We start from the raw sequence: 13503 nt of genomic DNA on the forward strand, positions 1-13503 counted from the left end.
TCATACAGGTTTGAAATGACAAGAGGGTGAGTAATTGATAACAGAATTGTACTTAAATCACTAAGTACAAACTTTATGCACTTATGAAAGTGTATTTTAATGCACTATTTTCTACCCAGGATGTATCAACATCTGCAATTTCATCAGTTCCTGCCACTTCTGTTTATTTGTGTGTACAGTACAGTACAGTATGTGTTTGTCTGTGTGTGTGCAGTGGAGTTCTCTGACTGCCTACTTGGGTGCTTTGAAATTTCTGTCGGACCACTGGCTGCGTGTGCTCTTTTTTCAACACCTCAGGAAAAAGCCATTACCGCCAGGCCTTCTGTAAACAAGCCCCGCTGCCTGTTTGTGTTCGTCACAGCTAAGAACCTGTTGTAATAGTTTTTTCATGGTCATTTCACACAATCAAATTATGCCAAGAAAAAGCAGCGAGGAAGAAAGGGAAAAAAGTTAGCACTCACCAGCTATGGAATAAATAAGAGAGGCAGGGGGTTGGCAAAGGGAACGTGGAAAATGGAAATGTTTTTGGGGGGAGTTTTAATCAAAAAACGTCAGCCTGATGAATCATAATGTGATTTCCCCCCATAAAAACAGGGCATTATTTATCCTGGGGTAAAACTGCTGTGAAATTGGAGGCGAAGGGCTGGTGTGACTCGCTGAAGCTGTTGATAGAAGAGAACTGCCAACACACAGACATGGTTACCAACACCAGCTTTCTGAGCAGATAACTAAAAACATGTTTATGTCAGTCATACGGCGCCCCGGGCAGTACACATGCTCAAATATGTCCTGTGTCGTGTTATGACCCTATTACCCCTATGTCAGTCCACTTTCTTCTCTACCTTCACTATAAAGGTCCAATGTGTAATTTCTGGAAGGATCTATTGACAGAAATTCAATATAATATACATAACTATGTCTTCCGAAGTGTATAAAGACCTTACACAATGAAGCGTTATGTTTTTATTACCTTAGAATGAGCCATTTCTATCTACATACACTGCAGGTCCCCTTGCATGGAATTCACCATGTTGTTTCTACAGTAGCCCTAACCAGACAACCTGCTCTACAGAGCACATTTCATAAATACGTTATCTCGTATATAACTTGACGACATCTTAGTGCTGTGTCAGCCACCATAGTGCTTTGAAAGGGAGGGGTGGAGTGAGCCATTGGTTGAAATTTGCATCCTCGCCACTAGATGCCGCTAAATTTCATACACTGGACCTTTAAAAAGTGTTGGCCTAGCCTGTTCTGGACACGTTGAGCCGTGGTGCTCATTTGGGAGATCCATGAATGGAAGAGCGTTCAAAAACCATTTATGTCTTAATTGTTTCTTCTAGTCTGTGAGATGAACCTGTCTTAAACCTGGATTTCACAGAGATTTTAGTTACAGTTATATTTTTGAAGTAACACCAGAAACAATGTTATTATGTCTTAGTTATAAAAGAACAACCTCTCAGCAAAACTTTCTTCCATCTCTCTACACTACATAAAGAAGCGGGGAAAAAGCCAAAAGACAAACCTTAAAACTTATTTCAGTAGCAAATGAAAAAGATGTCAGATGAGATTCTATTATTAATCACGGAATCTCTTATTAACGTTTCAAATACATTTACAAACCAGATTAGTGACTAATACTGACTATAGCTCTGCTAATTACATCAGCCACAGCACCTCACCAGAAGCACATTCCTGAAATGTACAATCATATCTGAAATTTAAAATCCTTTTTATCATGTTTCATAACCATTTCACCCTGTAGCTTCCTTCAACGATTCTGTTGCCTAAACATCAGGCTGTCATTTTTAACTGGATTGATTTGGTTAAAGTATGTATTCAGGTCTGGTATGGAGCTTGGTGTGTATGAATCACACTCTGAATCACAGTGTTAATTATGAGACTAGGCCCTTTTCCAGACACAGAGCACCAGCATTAGTATGGGCTGGTAGTGAAGACTTTAATTTATCCCCTGGTGCATTGGACTGGCAGATCAGCTTCCTCTAAAGTTCACGCTACACATACTCTACGGCCAGAAGTTATACACCCTCTTATTACAGTCAAATGGCACACTACCAGTTGTGTAACCTCTCTAACTTAATATTGTTTAAAAATGATGTCTGTAATACCTTTTAATGGTCATAACTTGAGCAGCGACTCTCACAGTCTCTTTGACAACCCTGTAACGTTAGGTACTGCTTTTATTGAGCCTGAGTTGGCGGTTATTTTTATAGCTCTCAACTCTTGCAATGTTTATATCATTTGTTTTCTTCGATCTGTCAGGTATGTGTGACATGGTTCATTTTTAATACCTTCTAAAACAAAATAATTTTTCAATGAGCAGTAAGTTATTAAGTAAAAATAAACTCTTTCATTTGCCTTTTCTCAGCACCTCTAAAATGGCTCATTTACTGTCTGTTGAAACAGGTATATTTAACAAAATAATAGTGTGCAAGGAACACATTACTAGGGATGCACCGAATGTTCGGCCACCGAAAATGTTCGGCTGAAAATAGTGAAATGGCCGGATAAATTTTACCGAACATGACTCGTGATATGATCAAGCAGCAACCAGCGCAGAGAGAGAGAGAGAGAGAGAGAGAGAGAGAGAGAGAGAGAGAGAGAGAGAGACAGAGACACGCGTGCGCTTTATTACTGCCGCAAACATTTTGGCAGTGCGTGTGTGTGTGTGTGTGTGTGTGTGTGTGTGTGTGTGTGTGTGTGCGTGTGTGTGTGTGTGTGCGTGTGCGTGTGTGTGTGGAGCATTTTAAAGTGTCAGAGAAAGACACAGCACAGGACTTGCCGCACGGAAGTAAATTTCTGAATGAAAGCGTCTTTACCGGTCGGTAACTTTACTTCAGACGGACGGAAGCGGGCTGTCTGACAGTAGCCCCGCCGCTCGCGACATCCTTTGACATCATACAGTGGTCGCGTGCACACAGTTCCCTGTACTAAACAACTTCTCAAAGTATGTTCTGTGCATCCTGGCCACGAGTGCACCTTCTGAGAGAACAGTCAGCTTTTGTGGGCGGAGTTTGGAGGAGAGACGTGAACTGAAATGGTTGTCAGTCAGCATCAGTCAGAATTGCTTGCATTGGATGTTTGTTTTCTCAAATCATTTTGCAATGTAGCCTATAATAATCCCACAGTTTTAGTTTATTCGTATTTTTATCTTATAGGCCTAATGTGGAATGACAGTTTTTAATGAAGTGTTTTGTTGTAGGGGTACAGAGTAACTTACATTACATTCTTTTAGCAGTCAGTTATGCCTAATTAATATAGGCTATTCATGAAGGGAGAGGGCTCAATTTTTTTTTGAATTTACTTTGTTTTGCTCAATTTTATATTAAGTTGTATTGTATTTTATTGAAAAGCAAGACAAATTATAAAAAGCACATTTTGACTATTCAGTTTGTGCAATAGTGAAAAAAATAGCTTAATAAATAGAAGAAATGCAAAAAACCATGTTTGGTATTATTCGGCCTTCGGCCAAGTGTTTCACATCATGTTCGGCTTCGGCCAAGAATTTTCGTTTCGGTGCATCCCTACACATTACTGTTTTTCCAGACGACCAGGTTTGTTAAAGAATACATAGTTAATGAAGATATTTTGAAGAATGTTGGTAACTGAACAATGGCTGCATTGGTTTTGTGTCCTTACAATAGTACCGAACAGGTACCCCCATTGACTGGTTGCCAACATTCTTTAAAATATCTTCTTCTGCAGAAGAGAGTCACACAGGTTTGAAATGACAAGAGAGTGAGTAAATGATGACAGAATTCTCAATTTCGACTATCCATTTAAGAAAACAAATAGGGTCAATTTTAATTTCACATCGACTTAAAGATGGTTTGGCGATGCGGCGCTGCATATATTCCACTGACCAGAATACAGTATGCAAAGCCATTTCCTCATAATTCAAGAGATGTTACTTACCTTTTAGCTTGCATGCGCGACCAGTGATGGAGAGCACTTGCCGTCTGATTGGTAGTAGTGTTACAGAGGGTCTCTTTACAAAGGAATCAATTCAGGTTGGCACCTAGACACACACACACAACACCACAAGCTGGTGAATTACCCTAATGGAATATACAATCTGATCTAGCTCGTTCAAAGCAATATGATGGATGGACATGAAGCTTTTCAGAGTGAGAGCACCCAGCAGTGATTGAGGTCCAATCCATAACAAAGACTGTTGTCAGGTTCAGGGTTTAAATTACAGGAGGCTATTAGCTAAACAAGCCACTGTGTTATACACTTCCTCGCCCTCCCTTCTGCCACCTCCACAACTCAAAAGGAATAAGTGGGCAGAATCAACTTTGCCGACATCCATCAAGCGAAATGAGTTTGCAGAAGGCGAGGACCAGGCTTGCACTCAAAGGCTTCACTCGTGCCTCGCATTCAAGTGAAGAGATCTTCCTTTGAACTGTGCTTGTGCGCTCCCTAATTCTGATAATGGCTTAATGCAATCAACGCGAACAAAGGCGTCGGTTTGATTCTTTATTTGTTGGTTAAAAGAAGCTAGCGAGGGGTCAGGCTTGAAAACGTTCAGTGATTAGAGCCAAGCAGAATCTCGCCCTCGTGGCACGTTCATTAGCAGAAACTGACCTCTGCGGCTTCATGTGGTAGTTAATAACACATCGGTGCTCATGTATGGGCGAGATTCCCTTTAGTTTAGAATCTGAAGAATGGATTATTGTAGCGTCGAAGAAAGTCAATGTAATATGTGTAGTATGTCAATACATTCTGTTGTCAGACGCTCATGTATTCCAGGTATCTGCTAATTGGATGACCAGGCCATTGGACTGAGTCATATGCCTTTAAAGGGACGGGTCACCAACATTTTTTAATTCTGTCATCATTACTCACCCCTACTCACAGTTGTTTCAAATATGTACTGTATAAATGTCTTTGTTCTGACAAACACAGAAAGATATTTGATAGAATACTGATCTTGGTCACCACTGACTAGTAGTAGGAAAAATGGCAATGGTAGTGCCACATCACTGTTTGCTTTATTACATTCTTCAAAATATCTTCTTTTGTGTTCAACAGAACAAAGAAAGTTATAAAGCAATTTGTCCTACTATGGTAGTCAATGGTGGCCAAGAACTGTTTGGTTTCAAGCATTCTTCCAAATATCTTTCTCTGTGATCAGAACAAAGGAATTAGAATAAGAACAACTTGAGGGTGAGTACGTGAAGACAGAATTAGCATTTTTGGGTGAACTGTTCCTTTAAAATCCAGGTTCTGGTCACCTTTTACAAAAACATTGCAGGAATCTTAATCAGACCAAATCAGAACAGGATCTAAATTGTAAGCAGTGCTGGGTAAGTTACTCTGAAAAAAGTAATTAATTACTAGTTACTTATTACATATACAATAGTGTAATTAGATTACTCTCCAAAAAGTAGTTTATTACTTATACTAATTACTTTCTATATCCTACACTCACCTAAAGGATTATTAGGAACACCTGTTCAATTTCTCATTAATGCAATTATCTAATCAACCAATCACATGGCAGTTGCTTCAATGCATTTAGGGGTGTGGTCCTGGTCAAGACAATCTCCTGAACTCCAAACTGAATGTCAGAATGGGAAAGAAAGGTGATTTAAGCAATTTTGAGCGTGGCATGGTTGTTGGTGCCAGACGGGCCGGTCTGAGTATTTCACAATCTGCTCAGTTACTGGGATTTTCACGCACAACCATTTCTAGGGTTTACAAAGAATGGTGTGAAAAGGGAAAAACATCCAGTATGCGGCAGTCCTGTGGGCGAAAATGCCTTGTTGATGCTAGAGGTCAGAGGAGAATGGGCCGACTGATTCAAGCTGATAGAAGAGCAACTTTGACTGAAATAACCACTCGTTACAACCGAGGTATGCAGCAAAGCATTTGTGAAGCCACAACACGCACAACCTTGAGGCAGATGGGCTACAACAGCAGAAGACCCCACCGGGTACCACTCATCTCCACTACAAATAGGAAAAAGAGGCTACAATTTGCACGAGCTCACCAAAATTGGACAGTTGAAGACTGGAAAAATGTTGCCTGGTCTGATGAGTCTCGATTTCTGTTGAGACATTCAAATGGTAGAGTCAGAATTTGGCGTAAACAGAATGAGAACATGGATCCATCATGCCTTGTTACCACTGTGCAGGCTGGTGGTGGTGGTGTAATGGTGTGGGGGATGTTTTCTTGGCACACTTTAGGCCCCTTAGTGCCAATTGGGCATCGTTTAAATGCCACGGCCTACCTGAGCATTGTTTCTGACCATGTCCATCCCTTTATGACCACCATGTACCCATCCTCTAATGGCTACTTCCAGCAGGATAATGCACCATGTCACAAAGCTCGAATCATTTCAAATTGGTTTCTTGAACATGACAATGAGTTCACTGTACTAGAATGGCCCCCACAGTCACCAGATCTCAACCCGATAGAACATCTTTGGGATGTGGTGGAACGGGAGCTTCGTGCCCTGGATGTGCATCCCACAAATCTCCATCAACTGCAAGATGCTATCCTATCAATATGGGCCAACATTTCTAAAGAATGCTTTCAGCACCTTGTTGAATCAATGCCACGTAGAATTAAGGCAGTTCTGAAGGCGAAAGGGGGTCAAACACCGTATTAGTATGGTGTTCCTAATAATCCTTTAGGTGAGTGTATATCAACCTTGATTAGTTAAAAGCGGGGTAACCGATTTCCGAATTACGCTTTAGACAACTGAGTCGGGCCGAGTACCAAAACAACCTTGTAGCCAATCAGCAGTAAGGTGCACAGTGCACAGGACGGACATTAGCCGAGCCGAGCGCTGACGAAAGATGGGGGTAGGGGTGTTTTTGTTTTGGTGATTTGAACATCAACAAAGGCTAAGAGAAATCGGACACCCCGCCTTTAAGCGATTCAAGGATAGACATGAAACGGCTCTTTTAATTCATTCAAATAAATAATATAAAACTACATAAAGTAGTATTATTAACTGACCAAAGTATTACAAATGTGAGAATTATACATTAAAGCACGGATTTTAAAGTGAGACTTTGAATTTTTATGTCAGTTCCACTATTGCGCACACACATACAGTATATTACACAAACTATTTAGTTTAATTACATCAGAAGTAACTGTAATTAAATTACAGAAAGAGAGTAATCCCTTACTTTACTTTTTCAAGGGAAAAGTAATTGAATTACAGTAACTAATTACTTAGTAACTAGTTATACCCAACACTGACTGTAAGGAAAGTAAAACCAGATCCAAAGTGAATTTTGCTAATGGATTCTGCCTTGTGCCGCATTCAGGGTATATCAATTGTTCAATGATTATGATACATGTAGTAACATTAAGCATAATGAATACCAGGAATGTAAAACGCAGATCAGTCCAGACAGAATCAGGCAATGATAGAAATGCGACAGGACCATAATTGCATCATCTTAGCACCAATCATAAAAAGATTTTTTCCAAGGCAAATGACGTTTTATGCTAATATTGTGTGGTTATAGTACGGCAAATTGGGCCTATTAGTGAAAAATCGTATTTCCATGGTAATATTTTCATTGGGTCTACTTAGCACCTGCACTTGTTACAATGTGTTACAGTAAATGTATCTCTGTTTCAAGCACTTATAATTATGACATCATACAGGGGTTAAACCAGATTAAAATAACAATTGCAACATTTAAGTGGATCAAAGACATGGAAACATTAGGAGAGAAGACAAACAGCTCACCAAGTTTTCCATTACGAAACAAAAAAGCAGCTTTTACATGTACATTAATGCATTTAGCATATTATGCACAGAGCATTCAAGGTTTATATTCTTTGTTCCTATGCTTGTGTCTTGAGATTCAAACTCATGACCTTGACATTCCTACAACTATAAGTAAATAAAACAAACAAAAATGTCCAACAATCACATCCCAAATTCCCATAATTAATCTACGGCACCAAAACTAATCTGTACTGCCTTCAGTGCAGGAGGAGTTAGAAAATTGGCCTTTGGCTTCTACCATATGCTCTCTAATGCGACAGAAAAAGGAGCAGAACTTTCTTGTTAATAAAGTCATGTTTATCTCATCTGTAGTTTTTTCCCCTCAGGGACTTGCTTTGTAATCAGCTTTGAAGCCAGGGCGAATGTGGCAACAGGAAGTCCCGGCGGTCCAAACAGGAAGTCATGCCAACACCTGGCATTGCAAATTCTGACCCTCCTCTAGTGCATCCTGGGTGGGCATCTTAATTAGCTCATGGGGATGCATATTCATGAATGCTTTCAGGTACAAAGGGGTAGTACAAGATGTTCGGTAAGTGCTGTTCACCTCTTTAAAACGTAACACCAAACCACACCACACCTTGATTTTAATCAGTTGTTACACACTGGCTTCCGTGTGAGAATGAGACTGTCTTGGGGCAACAGATACAGTAAATGTAGGATACATTAAACTGATGAATGCTTAAGGAGTAGGAAATCTCAAACCGGTGCAAATGGGGTGACTTATCTGAAAACCTGTTTAAAGGAGTCATATTGCACGGCTGAAACAAATATTATGGTTTGTTTTAGATGTAATGCAATGTGTATACACGATTTAAGGTTCAAAAACGCTGTATTTTCCACATAGCGTGCATGTTTGTATCTCCTCTTTGCCCCGCCTCTCTGAAACACGCACATTTTTAACAAAGCTCATCGCTCTGAAAAGCGAGGTGTGCTATGATTGGCTAGATAACCAGTGCGTAGTGATTGGTCGAATACTGCAAGCGTGTGACGGAAATGTAACGCATCATACCATAATTGGAACATCACGTTCCAAAGCAATTGTACTGACAGGTACGCCCACCTTACTTGCATATTTGGGCGGTCTTAGTCAAATCATACCACGAACTGACGTAGATTTGTGGGGGTGTGGTTACACGAGGCGTTTCAGGCAGGTCTGGGTGAGCATTTGCTTTTAGATAGAATGCATCTTTTGTTCCGACACTTTCATTTGTGCAATTTTACGTGTCTTAATACATGCATGGACAACTTATAACACACCAAAAACACAGAAAAACACATATTCGCGCCATATGACCCCTTTAAAGTTCTGTTTGGTGCCATGTTGGTGATGCAGAAATTACACACTTCTGCTTTAACAGTTCAGAAGTAAAACACAGCGTTGTTCGCAGCCTACACAAGGTCAGTTCCTTATCTGAACTATGAACTGATTTCATATTCAAGTCAAGCTTTACTTATGCAGTTATTTATCTAATCTTAATACGATAAGCTTTAGTATGTCAGTGAACATCAGAGCATACCTAATGAAGTAGTTTAAATGCAAATGATTGTCAGATGAAAGCAAAATTCAGTTTAAAAAAACTTCAGGGACCAATGCACATCTGCACTGTGCACACATATATGGAACTTCATGAAGCATGTTTACGAGGACGGTGCATGGGGAATAGCTTCCTGCTTCTCGTACCTGTGTCCTGCCTAGCTGCCAACCACTGGAGAAGATGCTGGTGATCAAAGCATCGAAGTGTCCTTGATTCCATTCCCCTGAGGATTTGCTCTGCCTTTGTTTTTCCTCCGATTCCTCTTGCATTTTAGATTCCTCAATTAAAACTATTTTTTAAAGATCTCACCCTGCCTCGAATCCCTTCTTATTCCTCTAAGCCATCGGAAGAACTGAGCGGAATGACACGATTTTTAATCAAAAGACTAATAAAGCTGTTGTTTGATGTGAGCGAGATTTGGTTTCTATGCACACAAGCCGAGCAAATCAAAGATTAGGACATTTGTCAGGCAGAAATTGAAATAATGGATTTTTGGAGCTTAGTTTTAAGTGTTGTCCTAAAATTTGATGTCACTGTAAAGTGCGTAACATTTACAACATAACTACTGTATGTAATACAAAAATATTTGGCAGAAAGGGTTAAATCAAAATTAGGTCTGATTAGCCAAACACGATTCGGTTCAAAACTGCAGATATTTAGTATAACCGCATGTTTGTGTATGTATCACTCAGATGTTTGCAATGTGAGGCAAAGCAAGAAATGAAAATATGCCATTCTTTAAAGCTGCAAATATTTTGGGTCATGACTCATGAATAAACATTGGTTATTGAGTAAGTACGTTAAAAAGGTGTTCAAAACTGTTTTCTTATCTTACACGATTTTCAATAATTTGAGCTGGTGGTTCCGTATTGTACAGTTTTATGTTTCAAACATAGATGGCATTTTTCTCCATTCTGTTCTTGAATTGTTCGGAAGCGCTCGGGTCAAAAACAAAGGTTTTATTTTTATTTAAACAAGTTTAAATAACAGAAGAAATAAATCATCTTCATAAAGTGCAGACAATAATTGCTAAGCATCGCAATAAACACGTCTTTCTCTCTGAAACACGAAACATGTTCTCAAAAGTCTCTGAACTCATTTTAGATCCATTTGAATCAATTAAAGAGAATTAACAGACTTTTCAGCAGACTCATTGAATTATTTAGTGCATTTAATGATCCCAGCGGAATAAAACATAAGACCAATTTCTCATACTGAATAAAAAGTTATTAATGAGGGGCATTTTATTAAAAATGCTCTTACTGAAATCTGGCATCCAATCTGAGAGACGTTATGAAATGCTCTTGATAACCATGCCCTTACTGGTTACCTAGCTCATATACTGTACAATTTTACTGAGAGAATGAAATGAAACAACACTGCTTGAAGTAGAGAAATTAATGTGCTAACTTTAGCATAACATCATCTCATTAACTTTAAGGGTACAGTGTGACTGCAACCACATCTAATTTAATCAATATAAATGTAACATTGAACTTTACTGTTATATTAAGAGACATTTTTTAATTGTAAATGAGTAGCACTGCATAACGGTGATTTGTCCACATACAAAGTTAATGGATTTATTTAGAAAATATCTCTAATGCTGAGAATATTCATTTCTACCGGAAAGAACGAAGAATTATATTTATTGAACAACAGGACATTGAATGATAACATGTAATGTAAAGATTTTGGGCGTAGGCCCCGTCCAAGGTAAGTATCCTGAGGGATAAGGATTCCCGAGTTCCTGCCTGGAGATAAAGGCAGGGGCGGAGCCTACCCCCCCGGACCGAGGACAGGGACCGACCTGGTGGTGGTGGTGGGGACGGAGTTTGCACGTGTGCTTCAGTATCTGCAAACGAGAGAGAAGGTAAGTGCCATCCTTTTATACCAAGTGCTGGGGGATGATAGGCTAGCTCTGTGAGTTAATTTAGTGACGTAATGAGTATTCCTGGTAGAACTTGCGCTGAAGCTTACATTTATATATATATATATATATTAGAGCGCCTCTGAAATAATAATATGCTTGTAAATGTAAATTGAAGCTGTGGAAGCTAGTCTGTGCGATAATGAAATGTAATTGTACCCAGTGACCATTACACTAGTGAAAACAATACAGAATGTCTTTAATTAACTTTAAAGTCAATAGAGACATCTGTTACTTAAAAGAAATTGATATTGATAGTTACTTGCGTTTACTTTATCTACAAGTCCAAATTATGAAATTCATATGTATGTCCCCATCATAGGTATTTAAATTGTTATCAATGAAGTGCAATTACAGGATGCTAAATTGTGTTTATTTCTAATTATTTTAAAATTGCAATTGTTTCATGCACATTTTGACTCTTTAAGGGCTATGCTATTTTGTTTAAACACAACGTGTATGTCTGTCCACACACTGTACCTGGCTGGCATATGGTCATGCATATTGCATTTTAATGTGCATTCTTCAAATGACAACAGTGTTCGCCTACAGTAATGCATATGCACATATGTGTATTGAGAATCCCCTCTGCAGCCCTCTGATTAACAGCAGAAATGCGTAAGCCTGACATAATACCCTGCAGGCCTCTGTCTGAACACTAAACAGGACTGGGAGATGGGGATCAGGGGACTCTGGGAATGGAGAGGTGTCTGTTAGATCTCTTTCTTCCATGCAAAATGCTCACGGGAAACAACCTGCCATTCATAACAACACAGCAGAGTCTCGAGTCTAAACGTGCTTCTGTTAAATATACAAAACTCCATCAAATATTGTATTAAAATGACGGCAGTGGACAGGAGTAGGTTTAACATAATCAGAAAAATCCCCAGAGAAACCTCACAGTAACTATTGGAGAAAAAAGCTAAGAGTAGTTTTGCAGTGTTGTAACAGAAGATTATATATAAACAGTATACTGTATTTATATGTGTATATGTATATATATGTGTATGTGTGTGTACATATATATATACATATATATGAAGAAGATATATACTATATATGAAGAGTTTGGTTCCAAAATGAGATAACTCCGTTTGTTAGCTGTAGGTTGAGTTATTATGGCTTAAACAAAATAAACCAACTGCAGTTTGCCTTATATTAATTGGAATTCACAATAAAAAAACATGATTTTTATGATGTTATCTCATTTTGGAACCAAACTCTTCATAAAATATATATATATATGTATATATATATTAGAGCTGTCAAATGATTAATCGCATCCAGAACAAAGGTTTGTGTTTACATAATATTTATCTATGTACCGTGCATAATAATTTTGTATTTATAAATACAAACACATACACATGAATACATATTTAGGAAATATTTAAATATATTTATTTATATTTACCAATAATTTAAATTATAAATAAATGTTTATAAAAAAAAATATTTTTCTTAAATATATGCATGTATGTGTATGTTAATAAATACACAATTATTATGCACAGTACACAGATATATATTATGTAAACACAAACTTTTATTCTGGATGTGATTAATCGTGATTAATCGTTTGACAGCCCTAATATACTGTATATATATATATATATATATATATATAGATATAGATATAGATACATACATACATACACACACACACACACACACACACACACACACACACACACACACGCAGTATATAGCATTTGCACATATATATGTACCAAAATGATAGCTCTTTATTGCAATGTTAGAAGTGTTTTTGGCTGTGAAATCTGAACACATCCTTGCAAATCAGTCAAGTTAAAGTGTGCAACACTCAAGCTGAGCAAGACTGAATTAGATTTGTCATGACCATGTGACAGAAACAGCTGCATTTACCTTCTGTGTCAAAGCTCTGATTGAACACATGCAAATAAACAAAAAAAATAAAAAGCACATTTAACTCATTCTTATGTTCATATAATATCTAATGGTAGCTCGGTTTCCATGTGTTTGTGCTCCATCTGTTTTCAACATTTCTGTCTCTCTTGAAACATATGCACACAGTCATATGCACAAACGGCTGTGTTATGTGACAGGTTGATCACCGTTTGAAGAAGAAACTTTACCTCTCTTTACTCTGAATTACTTATGAGACATTATTATAAGATCAAGACTTTAAAACTATATGAAAATGAATACAATGTGTGGTGTCTAACACTATAACCAAATCTTGAGCGCTCAGATTATTAAAAACTCTAATCTTATTT

General features: G+C 38.2%; 1 long non-coding RNA gene across 2 annotated transcripts in view; it reads right to left on the reverse strand.

The window, feature by feature from the left end:
• Positions 1-3855: 3855 nt before the first annotated feature.
• The window catches only part of LOC130563859 (uncharacterized), a 66712-nt gene continuing 57064 nt past the window's right edge, over positions 3856-13503 (reverse strand). The window contains exon 3 of one of the 2 annotated variants that reach the window (XR_008964168.1): positions 3856-4039. This is a non-coding gene — a long non-coding RNA (uncharacterized LOC130563859). Of the gene's footprint in view, positions 4040-11111; positions 11171-13503 lie in introns of those variants that run through there. The other variant, XR_008964167.1, reaches the window with a different exon arrangement.

This window comes from Triplophysa rosa, linkage group LG13, assembly GCF_024868665.1.
Source record: "Triplophysa rosa linkage group LG13, Trosa_1v2, whole genome shotgun sequence".
NCBI lineage: Eukaryota > Metazoa > Chordata > Actinopteri > Cypriniformes > Nemacheilidae > Triplophysa > Triplophysa rosa.